Below are 18,107 nucleotides of genomic sequence, written 5' to 3'. Positions count from 1 at the left end.
GCTCTCCCAAACCTCACCCTATTGGCTGATTTTTGTTGTTCCAATAGAATATAGTGGTGGGAGAAGCAGTCTCTCAAGTAGCTAGAAGCAATGCCATAGAAGGCTTTGAATATCAAAACAGAGGCCTTGAACTATGAGATTGGCTCTAGTTCAAAAGGAATTATTTTGGAGCTTGGAAATCTATGAATCTGTGAATTAGGCTCTCTGTTCAGATTGCAGAACACTTAGGTGATTTGTTTTTAGCAACCTGTGTAGCTAAGCAGATGGTTTGCTGAGTTTTGAATCACTTCGAGCTTTTTGGGGTGTGTATGGCTTCATCCCTCTGGAGCAGAGTCAGAAGCTCTCTGTAAAATTCTAGGTGCAGGTAAAATACACATGAAAAGAAGATGTCGTAAAAATACAACTGTCTCTCTACCCCATCCAGCTGTCAGCCATGCCCTTGTCTACCCAATAGCCTTTTCTGTGAAATAAAGGCATGAAGGTTGGTAGTAGCATTGAAACCTGCTAGCATTTTTGTGTGTTCATGTTATAGACTCCATCCTGTGTCATTTTCTAATCTTGTTACTATTTCTTTAAAAGAATTTTATTCCAGCTGATTTCAGGGGCAGCATTTACAGCGATGTTCCAACTAGTCAGTTCTGGATGAATTTATCCCAGCTGGTGACAGTGCTGCCTTCTTGGATTACCACTAATGCAGTATAATGAAATAAACACATAAAAAGCGCATTCAAGAAACCTTTTGGGGCTGACTTAAACTAAAGCCAGGAAATTTGGTGTTAAGGCTTTACACTCTATGCTTAACTCACAATTGTGTCTAAGGGAATTTCAGTCCCTGGAATCCATAAAATCAATGCAGTAGCAGCCCCTTGAAATAGCCAGGAGTGGGTTATGAAGCCTCTGGCTTAGAGTTTTAATGTAATGTTAGTTAGACTTGTAATGTCCATGTAATGGTTTATTATATTTAAAATGCTTTAAATATTTTGCTTTCCCATCACAGTTAGACTCTGGCATATGCAAAGAGACACTGTGTAAGCTTTGACAATGCATTTCAGTCTTTGCAGATGGTCTCTGCTGAGTTTTGTTATTCAAGCAAACTTTGTTGCACAACTCCAGTTCCGAGCCTTTCTTGAGCAGAGACTGCAAATGGCACCAAATAATGTAGTGGAACTAGGAGGAGACAAGCACACTAATTTCACTTGTGGTTTAAGAATAAATTTGAAAGGACGTCTCCAGAGATTGAACTTCCCAGCAACCAGGTACTGCACTCTGTAGCCTACTTTGTAGGTTTATTTTTGCTTTTAAAGCACTTATTAATACTGCTATTACTTTGCATTTATTTGACATATTTAATTTGGAGCTCACAAAGTGCTTTATGTTAAGTAAGATCCTCCACATTGAGTGATCTGAAGCACAAGAAAGGTTTAGGTCCAGAATTTCCAAGGTGGCCATTGATTTTCTAGTAGAAATGAGCAGTCCTTATGCACCCCAGAGCACAGGGAGTGCAGAGACTTCTAGTGTGAGTGGCCCTCACAGACCTCTCTCTGTAGAGTGGGGGGAAGCCTCTTTCACATCCATAAGGCTATGTAAGGGCTGCTCACATTCTGGTTGTTTGCATACAAAAAACCAAACACTTCAAACTCATGTTTATTAACCAAAGACAATCACTAACTTTAATGTAAAACTGTTTCAACAGAACATCTTACAAATAGGTGCTCACAGAGACTTAGATTACGCTGGAGACATCTGCATGGATCTTCAGCCAATTCCCAATGCCAACCTCTCTAGACTGTCAGGCAGTCTCTGAAAAAGTTAAACTCAATACTCCAACCTTTTCCCAGCAATTCAAGATACCCAATTAATCCTATTACTCTTTCCACCACCCAAGCAAGTCATAACCAAACATGCCCTCCTTGTGGCTGTCAGCAACTAGACATGCTCTCAGTCTGGAGTTTAGCTCCAAAGGGAAACACAAGAGCAGCAAGTCTCTAACTAAATGATGCCCGGAATGTGTATCTGTGTGTTGACAGAGATGCCAGGCAAACATCTTTTAAGCACCTGGCAGGATCCCTTGTACATCCCCAGGGCCAGTGAAAAGTCACACATGGGTGGTGCTGTAGCCACAAGACATTTAGTCTAATGATATTTTTACTTGGTATCAAGCCAATTAGCTTATGCTGTTTATCTCATTTCATTCTCTCTGCAGTTATATAATGGTTGTCATAATTCCAGGGACGCAGGAGTGAATGGCTGCTATCTGACTTGAAAGCTATTTTTATTCTTAGTGGTTTTCTTCATGGCAAATATACATAGATAATTAACCCACATGCTGAATCAGTATTTTCTACCTTGTACTGTTTATACACCAGTCTGTATTAAACTTGTGTGAACACGATGACACAGGTAGCAATACCCTGGCTATTGAGCATATTCTGTTCAATGTAATACCCAGTGGGGCATCCCTTAGACGGTTAAATTTCGTGCCTAGATGCCTGCAGGGTGCTCGTGGCACATTCTGTCCAATTACACGAATGTGTAAACATTAATAAGTCCCCTTCCTGGTTCAGTCCTATTTAATCATAGCAGTACCTAGCGATGCGCGTTTGTTCTTGTCTCTATTTGAACTCAAAAAGGAATCCTCTAATGTCTTCACAAACAAAGCGATCTGTATAGTCCTGGATAACGGGAATATGATACTACTGATGAACTATTAGTTGTATGGGAAACCAAAAGTATAGCTCTGTCATTAGCTGCAGGTGAACAAAAATTAATAACGATACCTTAAGTGTTGTTGTTAGTGGTGGCAATAGTACTTATTTATATTGTGGTAACTCGTGGTAACTCCTGGGAGCCCCAGTCATGGACCCAAACTCCATTGTGCTAGGGGCTGCCAAACAGAAGAAAAAGACGGTCTTTGCTCCATAGGGCTTATATCTCTCTAAATGAAATACTCATATCAATGTGACTGTAGAGCAGTGTGAATGTACATTACATTGGAGGTGACAATATACAAAATTATTAAGTGGTTTTGCTAAGGTCAGTATGAATTATAACTAAGGCTACCATTTTATCCCGGAGGTTGTGAAATCTGTGACTTCCAGTGATCTTTCGTGACTGTAGCCCACAGCGGCCGGGAGCTGCAAGGTCCCCCCCATGGTGGCCAGGAGCTACGGGGAGCTCCAAGCTGCGGTGGGTGATGGGGGTAACCCGCAGCTCCTGGCTGCCACGGGTGGCAGGGCCCCACAGAGCTCTGAGCTCTGCGTCCCTCGCAGCTCCAAGCCGCGGGTGGTGGGGGACCCCGGACCCCGGATCTCCGAGCAGGGACCTTGAAGCTGCCCAGCCACTGTGGGCGGTGTGGGGACCCTGCCGCTGAGCTGCCCATTTTGTCATAGATATTTTTAGTAAAGTCACGGATAGGTCACTGGCTTCCATGAATTTTTCTTTGTTGCCTGTGACCTGTTTGTGACTTTTACTAAAAATATTCATGACAAAATCTTAGCCTTAATTACAACCTTTACCATTTGCAACAGAACTCTGGTATAAATAGAGCCACATGAACGTTCCCTAGTGAAAGCGGCAAAGAGTCCGGTGGCACCTTGCCGCTTTTACAGGTCCAGACTAACACGGCTACCCCTCTGATACTTGTTCCCTAGTGAATAACTTATGAGATGAATTAAGCCTCTTTATGGGTCTGTGAATTGTTTGTGTACAGTTTACTATCTCGTCTAATTTATTAGTAATTGAAAGTTATTCATCTAGTTTCAAAGAAGATTATTCTCAAGTAGTTCATTGCAGGTATTTAAAATTCATGCAGCATTAGTTAGTTCTGATTATAGTTTGACTTAGTTTACGTGGTATTCCTCTCCTTTCCTGGTTGGATGTGTGTAATCTTTAGAATTAAGTTTATGGTGCAGATGCTTACATTATAAATTACAATCTTGCTTTTTGTTAATATTCTCTAATATTCACTTTAACTTTGCTTTTTTCATCATTGTTCCTGCCAGTAAACTCCTTTACTAGAATATTTGTGGAATTGGAACAAAAAGTGACGTGAAAACAATAACTTTTTGATTTGAGTGCTCTGGGATTTCCCAGAAGCTTTTTTTTTTTTTTTGGTGGGGGGAGTATTCAGTCATACCTATTTATAAGGATAGATTTGGGCAATATGATATTTAAGCCTCCTATCTGAATAATCTCTATAGCCCAGTGGTGCCCAAACTTTTCCTGTTGGGCCCTCGCCCCCCCCCCAGTTATGGAATCTGTCTGCGCCCCTTCTCCATTGCTGCACAGTTGACTCAGCAAAGGAGCTTGGGATGCAGGCGGAGCTGTGGGCAGAACTGGGGATGAGGGAAGAGCTGGGGCTAAAGGCGGCGCTGGGCTGGAGGCGGAGCATGGGGCGGAGCTGGGCTGGGGGCAGTGTGGAGCTGAGGCTGGGGTCAGAGCTGGCCTGCCGGCAAAGCAGGGCTGGGTGGTGCTCTCTCCTCGCCCGCCATGGGGGCTGGCCTGGGCCCTGCCACATGTCCCCCAAACATTCCTCTGTGCCCCCCTAGGGGGGTGTGCCCCACAGTTTCTGAACCACTGCTATAGCCAAACTGAGTGAATGAGGTGGACATCAGTTACTTAATATGCCACTCCAGTTTGTTTCCAATAACATAGTTTATTACATTATTTCTGATGCCTTCTCCCTATGAATTTGGTAAGCAAACATTATAACTGGCTCTCCAGGAATCCAGCTCAGGTAGGCTCGTGTGAAACCTCTGTTCCCCATTGCTGTGGTGAGACTGTCGGCCCATCTAGATCAGGAGAGGACTGTTCAGCTGCATAGTACAAACAGATGCCTGCTCTGTCAGAGCTCCTGCTCTGCTGAGTCTTTGCCGTTCTTTCTCCACTTATGCTCCAGACCCAGGCTGGACAGCGAGTCACACAAAGCGTTGCCTTTGGTTTTGATGAGGACAGTCACAGGGGCTTTGAAATGCCTTGCCAGATTTCCCTGGCTTGGTTTAAGCACTGTTTCAGCTCTGTAAAATCTCAGCTTTGCTGAGCCCTGGGCACACACTAGTAGATATTTTCAGAATGGGGAGAGATTTGCTTGCATGGTGAACTAGACTTTTATTTATACTTGTGATGGGCAAACCTCTAAAGAGTCAGTTAGATAAGGAAACCCACCCCTCAAATCTGTACCTTCACACACATTATTCTAACATCTTAAATAAGGATTAGTGCCTCAATTCAGCGGGGTAGCTAAGACCATGAGTAGTCCCATTGAAATCCATGGCACTACTCACATGCTTAAAGATAGTCATGTACATCAATACCGTGCTGAATCAGAGGGCAGGATGGCTCTTGGTGGACAAGGTTGATTGTTATTGTTCCTCTGAGCAAGATCAATAGGCACACCTATCTCCAACTACCTAGGACTTGCTATTGCTGGCAGCGCACATACTCCCAGGCTTGCGGTGTATCCTCATTCCCTGTACAATAGACACTCCCTAGACAATTGCACATGCATTCCCTGTCACATTTTACCCATTCAGCTGCAAAACTGTATGGAGGGCCAGGTAGGGAAGGCTGTGCCTCCCCAAACAGCCTCTGCCCCCTATCTGCCCCCTCCCACTTCCCGCCCCCTGACTGCCCCCTTCAGAATCCCTGACCCATCCAAGCCCCCTGCTCCTTGTCCCCTGACTGCCCCAACCCCTATCCACACCCCTGACAGCCCCCCCAGGACCCCACCCCCTATCCAACACCCCGTTCCCTGTCCCCTGACTTCCCTCCCCCGAATCCCCAACCCATCCAACCGCCCCCTGCTACCCCTCCCCTGACTGCCACTCCGGGACGCCCCGTTCCCCACCCCCTTACCATGCTGGAGCCAGCCATGCCGCTGGGCTGCCCAGCAAGAGCGGCAGGACAGAGCGCTGGAGGCGCAGCACGGCAAGCTCAGGCTGGCGGGGGAGGAGGGACGGCAGGGGAGCGGCTGTGGTCTAGCCTCCCCGGCCGGAGCTCAGGGGCCAGGCAGGACGGTCCCGTGGGCCGTAGTTCGCCCACCTCTGAGTTACGGGTTACTGATGATGCACGGAAGTGGACTGCAGCTGATAGTTTACAAATGGTGGTCCCTCGTGGAAATCTACAAAAGAGATGCATAATCCAGAGTGTTGGCCAGCATTGCAGGCTGGCATTAAAATCAGAGGGATAGGTAAGTGCATGGCTGTTCACAGAGATGCAGGAGCAATGCCCCACCATATACAAGAGAATTAAATCCTTTGTGCATGAAAAGGAGGGGTTCCAGCCATCCCTCTTCCCTCTGAAAGATATAGGTGGCAAGTTTAACACAGAAGGAGGCAAGGATCAGCAGCAGGGAGGGTCTGAACAGCATCAGATCAGACTAGCTACACAGTCATTCTAAGTACCACTGTATAGAAAAAGAGAGAGAACGAAAAGAGGAGAAAATGGTCTCCTCCCACCCAGCTGTTCTGAGAAGTAGTGGGCCAACCTCAGACGCAGAATTAGTGGGTATAGGCTCCTTTGACTTTATGGGACCTGTACCCATGTATCCCAGGTCTGAGTTTGGCTCAATAAATACAAATTCATTGATCTGATTTCCCTACACCCTAATGAGAAACAAACCTTGCCACACTGTGGTTGTTTACAAACAGGTAACATACAGTCTGATCTGTGGGTACCTTTGTAGGGGTAAGTCTGGGACAAGTATGTGTTATCTCTGTGCAGAGAGGCCCATATGTATGGGTGCTTGTTAGACCCAGGTACAGTTCTGGGGGCAGTTATATAACTCTTCCTGCTCTGTGACAGAGATTAACTTTCAGAAAAGTTTTCCTATGTTTTCTGTCATCAGTCCAATTCTGTTGTAACTGACCATCATCTCCTCCTCAGATCTAGCAGTCTTTTTGAGAAGACAGCCAAGATACAGAGGATGCATTTTTACACTCGAGAGATTAGTCTCTATATTGCAGCAGCTCCCAGCAATGGTGCAGCTACACCAGTGCTAAGCCACTAGTGTAGACACAGCTTAGGTTTCTACCATTAAAAATACCCTCCCTATACCAGAGCTTGCACCTTCTCTCCCCCTTGTGAAGCTGCACCACTGCTGGAAATTGCTGTAATGTTTCACAATGCAAACAATGCCTTAGTAGCAATAGCTGCAAATGTTGGCCAAATGCTTTACTTCTGATACTTTAACGTAAAGTATATGTCTCCCAGTGTAGCTGAAGAGTGGCAGCATTGCTCACAAGGCCTGTGAGATTTCCTTTGTAGCTATCTGACTCCTGATATTTTTCTCAGAGGACCTTTGTTTACTCTCAGTTTCCACTGGCCTGTTGGTAAGGGTTGGTTAATACTGCATAAGATGTACTAGTGGAAGGTGTGCTGGGCTCTGCTGACTTGCTGTGGGGTGTAGTTGGAAAAGGAGAGAGTCAGCATACAAGAAATACCCATGTCTGAACGTCATCAGTTAAAGACTGCTTATGGTTATATGCCTCATTTTGTGGCTCTGTTTACTATTAGCCCAGAAATGATTGTTCCTGAAGTGAGAGACTAACAGTGTAGCTGTCTTGATTTTCTCAATAGCTGCTAGTTTTCTGTCAGTGGTCAAATGGCCAAGCAGCATTATGGCATATGGCAGGGCCTGGCTGAGTTCTGGATTTTCCACTCATTTTCTCATTTAGTTTTCAACAGATGGAAGAATGGAATAACTTGACATAGGAATGCTTTCTGAGTTGTCTGCTCTCTGGTGCCAGTCATAAAGAGCTTGTAGATCAATAAGAACTACTTCAGCAATGGAGAATAGTGTATGTTATTGGCCTGATGTCACTATGAAAAAGGGGTAGAATGATTGCTATTTTCTGATCAATGACGCAAGAGCGAACATCATGTAACAGGAAGAATTTGGTGCAGGTATTGAAAATAGTTGATTTTTTACAATTTGAGGTATTTGGATTGGATGCAAATCACCCAGTATGTGACTGTTCCCTGATTGGAATCAGAAGTCTGATGTGAATACTGACAACAATGAATTTAAAACTTGGATATTCTGCAACATTTGGCTGTTTTGGTGAAGCTTTCTGCTGTAAAATCATGGACTAGAACATTCATAGAAAGTGAATGCTAAAGGCACATGGATGCAGTTGAAGTGAATTTGTTTAAAATTCAAATGAAAATCAGTGAATAACTTTTTTCAGTATTTGCCCAACTCTAGTTATTACAATTTTCTGTAACAAAGAGCTGCATGTAAGACACTATTCAGTGATCCAGATATTTCAGCTGCTTCTGAAAGGTGTTGAAAGTAATGTTGAACACCCATTTTACTTTCGGCAAAATGGACATGCAATCATTGAATGTCTTGGTTGACACAAATGTGAATTTTTGGGTGAGAAAATGTCCAAAATTTTTTACCCAGCTCTAGTATTGTGTGTGCTACTTCCAGTGCCTCGGCTTAGTAGCATTGATAATGACCACAGAGCGCTGCTATCAGGTTCTGAAAAAGGATTGTACGTAAGAACTTCTACTCTCTCAGATTAAAATAATTATTTGGATGCATGTGCATAGATCAGTGGTAAAAGGTATTTCCCTTTCCCTTTGCTTCTGGAAATGTGCGCTGCTTTGATCAATAAATATAAGGCATAGAAATATGGGAAAAGAATATTCACCTTTGGAAGGAATAGCTTGGCTCAATCAATATGCTATACCAGTCCTTTGAAGCTAATATCTTATACAGTGGAATATGCCTGCAGATGAAGGACAAGAATTTCTATTACTTTCCAAGAGACATGGGCTGGAGATACAAAATATAGATCTAGATTTGAGCTCTTCAGTTTGGGGATGATGAATTTGGGAAGACTGTGTGAACATTTAACTTTCTTCTGAAAAGTACATAGCTGTGATCTATGCAGAATGGATTTTTTTGTTCAGGGGTGTGCTGACTTACGCATATTCCTACAATTCTCATCCTTGGTATTGCCAACTTTTATGATTTAGTGTGAGTTTTGTGGTTTTGCTGTTTTTCCTGAAGCCCCAGCTCCTGGAGTCAGTGAATTACATGGGAATCTCAGATGTCAGTTTTTTAAAGTGAGTTTCCAGAGATTGCAGAGAAAACCTTGAAAATGTGAACCTTATATGCTCAAAAAGAAGACAAATAAAAAGAAGCCCAATGTTGTTTTTTAAAAATCTCTTGATTTCTTTTGGAGGGCTAATGATTTTTGAATGCTTACGTTTGGTAATACTACAACCTCATTGCCCAGAGGGTCTCTCATACTTGTCTCTTCTTCCTCTTCATCGCTGTCACTAATGGTATGGCTATACTGTGGAGACTATACCAGTATAGCAAGGTATACCAGCATAACCCCATAGTATAGATGCAGCCTACACTGACAGGAGGGGTTTTTCTGTCAGTGTAGGAACACCACCTCTGTGAATGAAGTTAGCTGCATCAACAGAAAAATGCTTCCATTGACACAGCTGCTTCTACACTGGTGTCGGCACAGCCATCTCAGCCAGGGTGTGTTATTTTCACGCACCTGACCAATGTAGCTATGTCGACTAACTTTCACGGGTAGACCAAGCCTAAGTTTGTTGGGCTTTTTCTTTTGCCTATACTGCTGCAGAATATTTGTGAAATTGCAGAAGGGTCCACTACTCTCTCAGTTTGGGGATGAGAAAAGAAAAAAAGGCGAAACACAGCCAGAGCTTTTGTTTTTAACTGATCCTGTTGCTTTCTTGTCTGATAACTTCTTCCCAATCTGCTACAGATTGCAATGGTTTATGCTCCTAGTCTTCAGGTTTTACAGGTGGCCAGAAACTTCTGCCTTCCACTATCCTCAATGGAGACCAAGGGAGATTTTCATGTTGTGTTCTTGTTCTCTTGAGAATGAAAATCACTAGAATCTGACAGTGACGTCTTCCTAGACTGGGAGGAATAAGAGTTTGTGAATTCTGCTGTTGAATCTCATGATGATGATTTACCAGTGCAGGTGTATTTACCAATATTATCTAACTACCTTATGTAAATAAGAGTCTTTCCTTTGATTTGCTTCAAAGTTCACTGGCTTTGCTCAGAAAAATAAAACTAACAAGCCACAGTGAGCTGTGATTTATAGTTTATTATTATTATTCTTATAGTAGTAGAACCAAGGGGCCTCAATCAGGATTAGAGCCTGCTTGTGCTAGGAGCTACAAACCTATGTAAGAGCGTAGGGTCCAACGGATTGTTGCCCTGCACTTTGTGTAGTCACACCAATGGAAAGTGGTTGCAAAATGTTACCGCTCTGATTGAGTAGTGTTTTACATCCATTTTGCATTCATCTTGTGCTAGTGTAAATGACTGTATATGGTGCAGACAAAGACTGACCCAAATAGACAGGACAGATAAAGTGTGAGGAACAGGAATGCAACAGATAAGCAGACTGACCAGAATGGGGGGTGGTTAGTAAATGTCATGCTAGTTACATTTTTTGTGGGGGTGAAGGGGGTCTGGTGCCAGTTCATGCGAAGGCCCCAGGCCTCACTGAACACTGACAAATGCATAGCTGGAAACCAGTCTGTCTCACCTGTATGTTAGTATTGCTAAGATAGATATTAGAGTTGTAAGAATGTGTTTGGTGTTTAGACCTTAGGATTAGCTTGTAGGATGCTGCATGCATTAGTCTCACTTATTGGTACCCCATGTTATAAAACAATAGCAAATGTTTTCATTTATTGGCACTGTGTAATTCATCAAACAGGAAAGAAGCCTTCTATAATGTAAATGCTGGCTTCCTACGGAAGACATTTGGTCCTGCCCAAAGAGAAGGCCTTTGAAATCAAATGAGCTACTTTGACACATCAAGGGTATATCAACACTGCAATGTAAGCCCAGGGTTAGTGGGACATGAATCAGCTGACCTGTGTTAAGGAACCCTGGGCGTGAGCATCTATGTTATATTTTAACCCTATGTGAAGACTTTTCTAGCCCTTGCTTGAATCTAGGGCTCTGGTGTCCACACTGCAAAGTAACCATATCTCACAGTTCCTAGTGCCCCCTGCCTGAAATATGGCTTCTCTAGCCTTAGGACCATGGTAGGAAAATTTTACTGCCTGCCCTGCACGTTACCAGGAAGCAGCTCACTTTGTAAAAGGCTTGATTGGGTCGCTCTCCTTTGCAAACCCAGGCTCCCTGATAGTGTGCTTGCAATTCAGTGATCAGAAGTTAATGGGTTAATGCTGATCTGAGTTGCTGCCATTTGCAAAAGCGGCAGGATGGCTTCCATTTTCAATGGAGTGGATTACAGTTTGTTGGGATAGAGAGGACTAAGGAAATTGTCCCATGGAATTGTGGGATACTTCTGTCTGACTTCCGGGACCTGAGTCAAGCAGGGCTGTGTCTACACTGCAGAGCAATAGGACTCGGACCCTGGGTCCTGGCGTAACTCGAGCTCAGACTTTCCAGACCAGCAGGGTTCTGGGACTGTGGGTCCAAGCCCTGGGTTAGCACAATTGCAGTGTAGATGCAAGGGGGGTTAGGCTTCAGCCCAGGTTCAAGCACGGGCTTATGTTGCAGTGTCGACATACCCCAAAAGAACAAAGACGTTGTTAATTGCACTCTTCATCCTCTCCAGGAAGAGGAAACCTGTGCATGAACTCATCCCATCAGCTTGGGCTCTGGGGGAGAAGGGGATAAAAATCCCTGAAAAGGAGAATCTTGATTATTTTTGCTGCTTGGACTCTGAAGGGGCAAGAATCACCAAGCATAAGCAAACACCCCCCCGCCCCGCTGTTTTGCCTGAGTTAGTCCTAAAGACATATGGAGTTTGCTTATTATAGAAGTTTCTATCCTCTTTTGGAACTTAAGAGTGTAACCCATTTGTGTGTGTAAGTTTATCTTCCTTAATCTTATAAATAACTCTCTTATTTCTTTTTCCTACTTAATAAAGCTTTAGTTAGTTGGTTACAGCAGTGGATCTCAAGCTTTCCAGACTACTGCACCCCTTTCAGGAGGCTGATTTGTCTTGCAGACCCCCAAGTTTCACTTCACTTAAAAACTCCTTGCTTACAAAATCAGACATAACAATACAAAAGTGTCACAGCACACTATGACTGAAAAGTGCTTACTTTCTCATTTTTGCCATATTTTTATAAAATAAATCAATTGGAATATAAATACTGTACTTACATTTCAGTGTATAGTATATAGAGCAGCATAAACAAGTCATTGTCTGTATGAAATTTTAGTTTGTATTGACTTCTATAGTGCTTTTTATGTAGCCTGTTGTAAAACTAGGCAAATAGCGAGATGAGTTGACATGCCCCCTGGAAGATCTCTGCGTACCCCCAGGGGTACGCGCACTCCTGGTTGAGAACCACTGTGTTACAGGATTGGCTACAAGTGTTGTCTTTGGTTTGAGATCTGAGTACAATTGATCTGAGGTAAGTGATGGGTCCTTTGGGACTGGGAGTAACCTGAATATTGTTGTGATTACTGGTATAAAGGACCATATATCACAGAAGCAAGCTTACCTGGAGTGGTAACATAGATTGGAGTACCCAAGGGGACTTGTTACTTGGTTAGTGAAAAATAATTATAGACTATATAACCAATGTGAGGTTGTCCCTTATTTCCTGACAGGCTGCCCTGAGGTTGGCAACCACATTCATGAGCCACCCAGGACAGCATGACAAGGAGTATTTAAATGTTTTTAGTTATGTCTTATAAGATCCTCTGTGTGCACCTCGCAATATGCATGCCCCCAGGAGAGCTGGGTGAATTTTTTCAGACTGCACCATTTTTTGCTGAAAAATGCAGATTTGAGTTCACCAAAATATTTTGTGAATTTGCAGAATAGCTTCAACAGAAAAGCTCCCTCTAAAATACTGAAAAAATGAAATATTTTGTTTTGACATTTTTGAAACACATTTCAGTTTTTTCAATCTGAAATAACTTTTCGTTGATGATTTTACCTCAATACCATTTAAAAATTTTTTAAAAAAACCCCATTCCTCTGAAACAAAATGTTTAGTTTTGGGTGGAATGAATATTTTGTTTGACACAAAACCAATTTTTTTCTACTTTTTTGGTTAGTCAAAAAACTAATTTTCATTTTGGGTTGACCCTGAAGAAACCAAAAAATCTATTATTTGCACTGCTCTGAAAGTGAGCAGCAGCTCTTTGTGACTTCCAGCACTGCAGTTGTTGGATTTCTGTGGTTCCTTAATAGAATACAAAAAAGGCCAATGCATTTTGCTGATTAGCTGGGAAGGGAATAAAGGCAGTTGCACCATATCTGTGTGAGACCGTAAGTGGCAGCTTGTTTAACACTGTCACTGACACCGAAATTGTCAACCACCTGCCTCAGAACATTACAGCACAAATAATGCTGGTTGTCTTGGGGAGCTGCTGTGATGTTTTTCATTCTGTTGGCTTCTTCCCCTTATGGAAGCTGTTCAGACAGACTAATCTTTCTCTTTCATCCCTCCCTTTCTGAATTTTGAACAAAATCCTGTTTGTAATTGGGGCTGTGTTTGCTCTTTTTTAGGCTAAATAATTAGACCATCAGTAACCCCATCTCCTTTCCTCTCCCAAAAAACATTTAGTCACAAAGACCAGCTCCCAACCTTCCTTTTCCATTCCCAGCAATTTACAGGCTGAAAAGAAAACATAACTGAAAATGATGCTTGAAATGAGGGTCACAAGGTTTTAAGCACCTCATCATTTCGGCAGAGTTGCTATTTTGTTTTGGACTATGGTATTTTGGTGTCCTGATGCCAGGAAGTACAGAAATGCTCAATATTAAAAAATATGACTTAGCTCTTACATAGCACGTTTCATTATCCAAGAGCTTTTCAGACATTAACTAATTATTCCCCCTACTGTCCCTGTGAAGTAGGTAGATAAAAGTTATCATGATGATTATTGTCCCCACTTTATAGATAGGGAAGTGGAGGCAAAAAGTGAGGGCCTATTTCAACATGATGCTGTGCATAGACACTGACTCCGTGGGTGCTCCAGGGCTGGAGCACCCATGGGGAAAAAAATAGTGTGTGCTCAGCACCCACCGGCAGCCTCACTGATCAGTTCCTCCCCTGCCCTCCCCCAGCATCTCCCACCCACTGGTGGGCCCTGCCTATCAGCTCCCCGTCCTTCCTGCCAGCACCTCCTGCCTGCAACGATCAGCTGTTCAGCAGCATGCAGGAGGCACTGGGGAGCGGGGGAGGAGCGGGTGCACGAAGAGGCGGGGGGGAGGAGCGGGGGCAAGAACAGGTGGGGCAGAGGTGGAGGCTTGGGGGAAGGGGTGGAATGGGGGTGGGGTCTGGGGCTGAGAGGGGCTTGAGCAACCCCTGGGGAAATCCCAAAGTCAGTGCCTCTGCTGAGCCCTCTCAATTCCTGGCATCAAGCAACATTCTGGCTTAGGCTCTCAGGGTATGTGTACCCAATAAAGAAAAACCCATGGCTGGCCTGTGCCGACTGACTCGGGCTTGTGGGGCCATTCCGTTGCTGTGTAGCTGTTCAGACTCGGGCTGGCGCCCAAGCTCTGGGACCCTTCCACCTCGCAGGATCCTAGAGCTCAGGCTCCAGACGAAGCCTGAAAGTCTATATAGCAATGGACTACACAGTCTACACAGCAACAGCCCCGCAGACGGAGGGCATGTCTACGCAGCAAAGAAAAACCCATGGCTGGCCTCTGCCAGCCAATGCGGGCTCATGGGGCTGGCACAGGCCAGCGGTGGGTTTTTCTTTGCTGTGTAGACATGCCCTCTGCAGGCCTTGCATCAGGACTTCAGAGCACTGGTCCCCAAACTTGTTCCTCCATTTGTGCAGGGAAAGCCCCTGGTGGGCCGGGCCGGTTTGTTTCACCTGCCACGTCCGCAGGTTCGTCCGATCGCGGCTCCCACTGGCCGCGGTTGGCTGCTTCAGGCCAATGGGAGCTGCTGGAAGTGGCGGCCAGTACATCCCTTGGCCTGCGCTGCTTCCCGCAGCCCCCAGTGGCCTGGAGCAGCGAACCGTGGCCAGTGGGAGCCGCGATCGGACGAACCTGCGGACGTGGCAGGCAAACAAACTGGCCCAGCCCGCCAGAGGCTTTCCCCGCACAAGCGGTGGAACAAGTTTGGGAACCACTGCTTTAGAGTTTGTTTAGACTACAGTTTGTGGCCTTGTCTTATGTAGAACATAAGAACTTATGGAACAAACACTGTTTTGTGTCTAGACTAGCATTTAATCAACCCTGTGCTGAACTCACTAGACCATGGTTTTCATGAAGAGAGAACTGAATTTTCCTGAATGGGCAAAAAGACTTGATCATGATTAGTTTTTATTTCATCCCAGCTGGTCTAACTGTAACATTCTGTTCTCACAAATCTGTCAAGTAATCTCATGGCATTTGATTCTGGACTGCTGAATTTAAAGCCTAGTATAAACATAAAATCCTACTATGATTTTCAATTTTTCTCTCCATTATGTGGATGTTACCAGAACAGGCTGAACTGATGTCATGCTTTTTAAGTAATTCATATTTTAGATGGCACATGAGCCTTCAGCCAGCATAGCCCATACATCTTAATGGAGCTAGCAAAGCTCAGCATGAACACCAATAATTCAAATCTTTCACAGCCTTTAGAACTCTTGAGCGAAAAGAGTAGTTCTACTTTTTAACATAAATCCCTTGAGTTTTGTAGGGGGAAGATCTACCTCCAATATGTGTGTGCGTTGTATTTTAGGGATTTGTTCATAGGGATCAGAAAAACACAGGTTGCTTTTGTTAGAGACACTAGATGAAGGAGTACACTGAGATAAAAGAGGAATTCTATGTCTTTTGTAGGCAGGTACATAGAGTGGTACCCATTTAAATGAGTGCCTAATAAAGGAACTGACCTGTTAGTTGGAAAGATTTCCTCTGAAGTAAATGAGAATGTATGGCCCTTTGAAGTGAGTTCCTGATAAAGGAATAGACTTGTTCTAAGAACAGACCTGTGCATCCAAAAAAAAAAAAAAAAGGAAAATTGAGATGATAAAAATATAGTTTGCTATGTGCTTAATAAGTTTGTATTGTTCCTTTATTAAAATGCATCTGAAGCTTATTAGAGAAGACGAGGCCCATGACAGAGGGGTAGCACTTTGCCTGGAGTGACACAGACGTTCAGTTACTGGCCATGGTCTCTGACTTCCTCGGCCAGCAGGGGTTGGGATAGCTCTGAAGGTAGAAGTGTTCAGTGGAAGTGGTGGGCAGAAATGAGGGTGGATTGATTCTTAGTGCAATGACAAAAACTTAGAGGACCCTCTTGGAAAAATAAAATACATTAAGGGCAAATTCTGCCTGCTGGAGTGTGTGTATGTGTGTGTACACATATACAGCTCCCACTGAGTTGCACACTGTATGCTATCCAAGAAGTGGGGAGGCCAAAACCGAAGACAAAAAAAAGAAGTCCTCTCCAAACAGACCCCAGCCAGCAGAGTTCCTAGTTCTCTTATTGTTCTAAGAGGCAGGCAGGCCTTTTCTCTTTCCCTGAGACAGCAAATTAGGGAAGGAGCAATTTAGCCAAGTTTATAAGGCTCTTTTCTCAGAGCCTTGAGTCAGACCAGACAAACTTATATTCAGAAAATAAAGTCTCTAAGGCCCAAAGCAAGTTAATGTCCTAGGGCCTACAGCCCATAGCAGCCAACAGTCCCTTCTCTAAGCTGCCTTTTTCTGTTTATATGTCCCAGCCCTAAAGGTGGGATGCTCCTTGACTATATCCAGGCAGTCTTGGCTGGGAGCGCCACACTGTCCCTTAAAGGGGTAGAACACACATCTGTGGGTTGTATATAATTTGTACTGAACTAGCATTCTGACTTACTTTGATATTAGTGTTTTAAACAGATGAATGGCACTGAATAGCCACAATACCCTGTGGGTTTCTACTGTCCAGTTAAGTTTCATTGATTACTACAATTCCTTCATCAATGAAAAAGAACAACTTATAAATATGGGTCAAATTCTAAGTAAGGATCCCTTGGAAGTTAAAAGGAGTGACCTGGCTAATGTGCTTACATTATCTTTGTGATTAGTCAGATACATTTACAATGGCCAGTTTGATATTTTTGGTTAATATCAATTATAATATTACCAATAATACAAATACTTATTTTCCCCTCTTGTGCAGTGTTGTAGCCAGGTTGGTTCCAGGATATCAGAGGGACAAGGTGGGTGAGGTAATATCTTCTAATGGACCAACTTCTGTTGGTGAGAGGGACAAGCTTTCAAGCTTACACAGAGCTCTTCTTCAAGTTCTGTCTAAGCTGGGAAGCTTGTCTCTCTCACCAACAGAAGTCAGTCCAATAAAAGATATTACCTCACCCTCCCTGTCTCCCTGTTTTCCCCCATCTTCATTTTGACTTATAAGAAACTAGAGTTTCCCTTCATAAGGTGCAGGCTCTGCAACGGTGGTGGAGTTTATATAGGTTCCCTTAACTGAGGGGGCGCTTAGCAATTGCTAGTCAGGTTTGCAATGCCAGTTCCCCAGCTGCTGCTGGATGTTCAGATAGCAGCGGTGGTCACCTTTTTGCCACCTGGGCTTGGCAAATAGCCTTAAATGCAAGAGGTGCTTACTTGATGCAGTCAAATGTTTCAGAACTTGATGTAGCAGTCAATGAGACTTACCCTGAAAACTTTGCAAGCATGAGGATTTTCCTTTTCTTCTTTGGAGTTTTCAGGGGGATCAAAATTAGCCTGTGTTATGAAGAAACTACCACATTCCTATGAAGAAAACCACTGCGACCTGCAGAGCTAGGGTTAGAAGCTTTGCTTTGCTTGCCAACTCTTAGCAATTTTTATAACAAATCTTGTGATATCCTGGGGATGGAAGTTGGTTCTCATCAGTTTCTGACTTATGGCTTCAGTCACGTGAACTTTTGCCCATATCTAAAATGATTGCTGTCTCCTCTCACCTCAGCGGTGCTAGAGCTACAAGCTGTCCTCAGCAAGATGGCCAGGGTATTTTTTGACATTTACATGTGAACATGAGGCTGCCCCCCTCAGAGGTGGCTGCCTCCCATTGTTTCCAGTGGGGCTGAAGCCAGGCTGCACTTGGAGAGGATGATGTCCCCTTACTCCTGGGTGAGGGCCTGGGAAGAAGCAGGAGAATCTGGAGGTGCCGGG

At 43.9% G+C, this 18,107-nt stretch overlaps 1 protein-coding gene across 2 annotated transcripts in view; it reads right to left on the bottom strand.

The window, feature by feature from the left end:
- KCNJ6 (potassium inwardly rectifying channel subfamily J member 6) overlaps positions 1–18,107 on the bottom strand; it is a 222,406-nt gene that overhangs the window by 61,699 nt on the left and 142,600 nt on the right. The window lies entirely within an intron of this gene.

This window comes from Natator depressus, chromosome 1 (genome assembly GCF_965152275.1).
Source record: "Natator depressus isolate rNatDep1 chromosome 1, rNatDep2.hap1, whole genome shotgun sequence".
NCBI lineage: Eukaryota > Metazoa > Chordata > Testudines > Cheloniidae > Natator > Natator depressus.
This window is presented reverse-complemented; position numbering and strand designations above follow the sequence as displayed.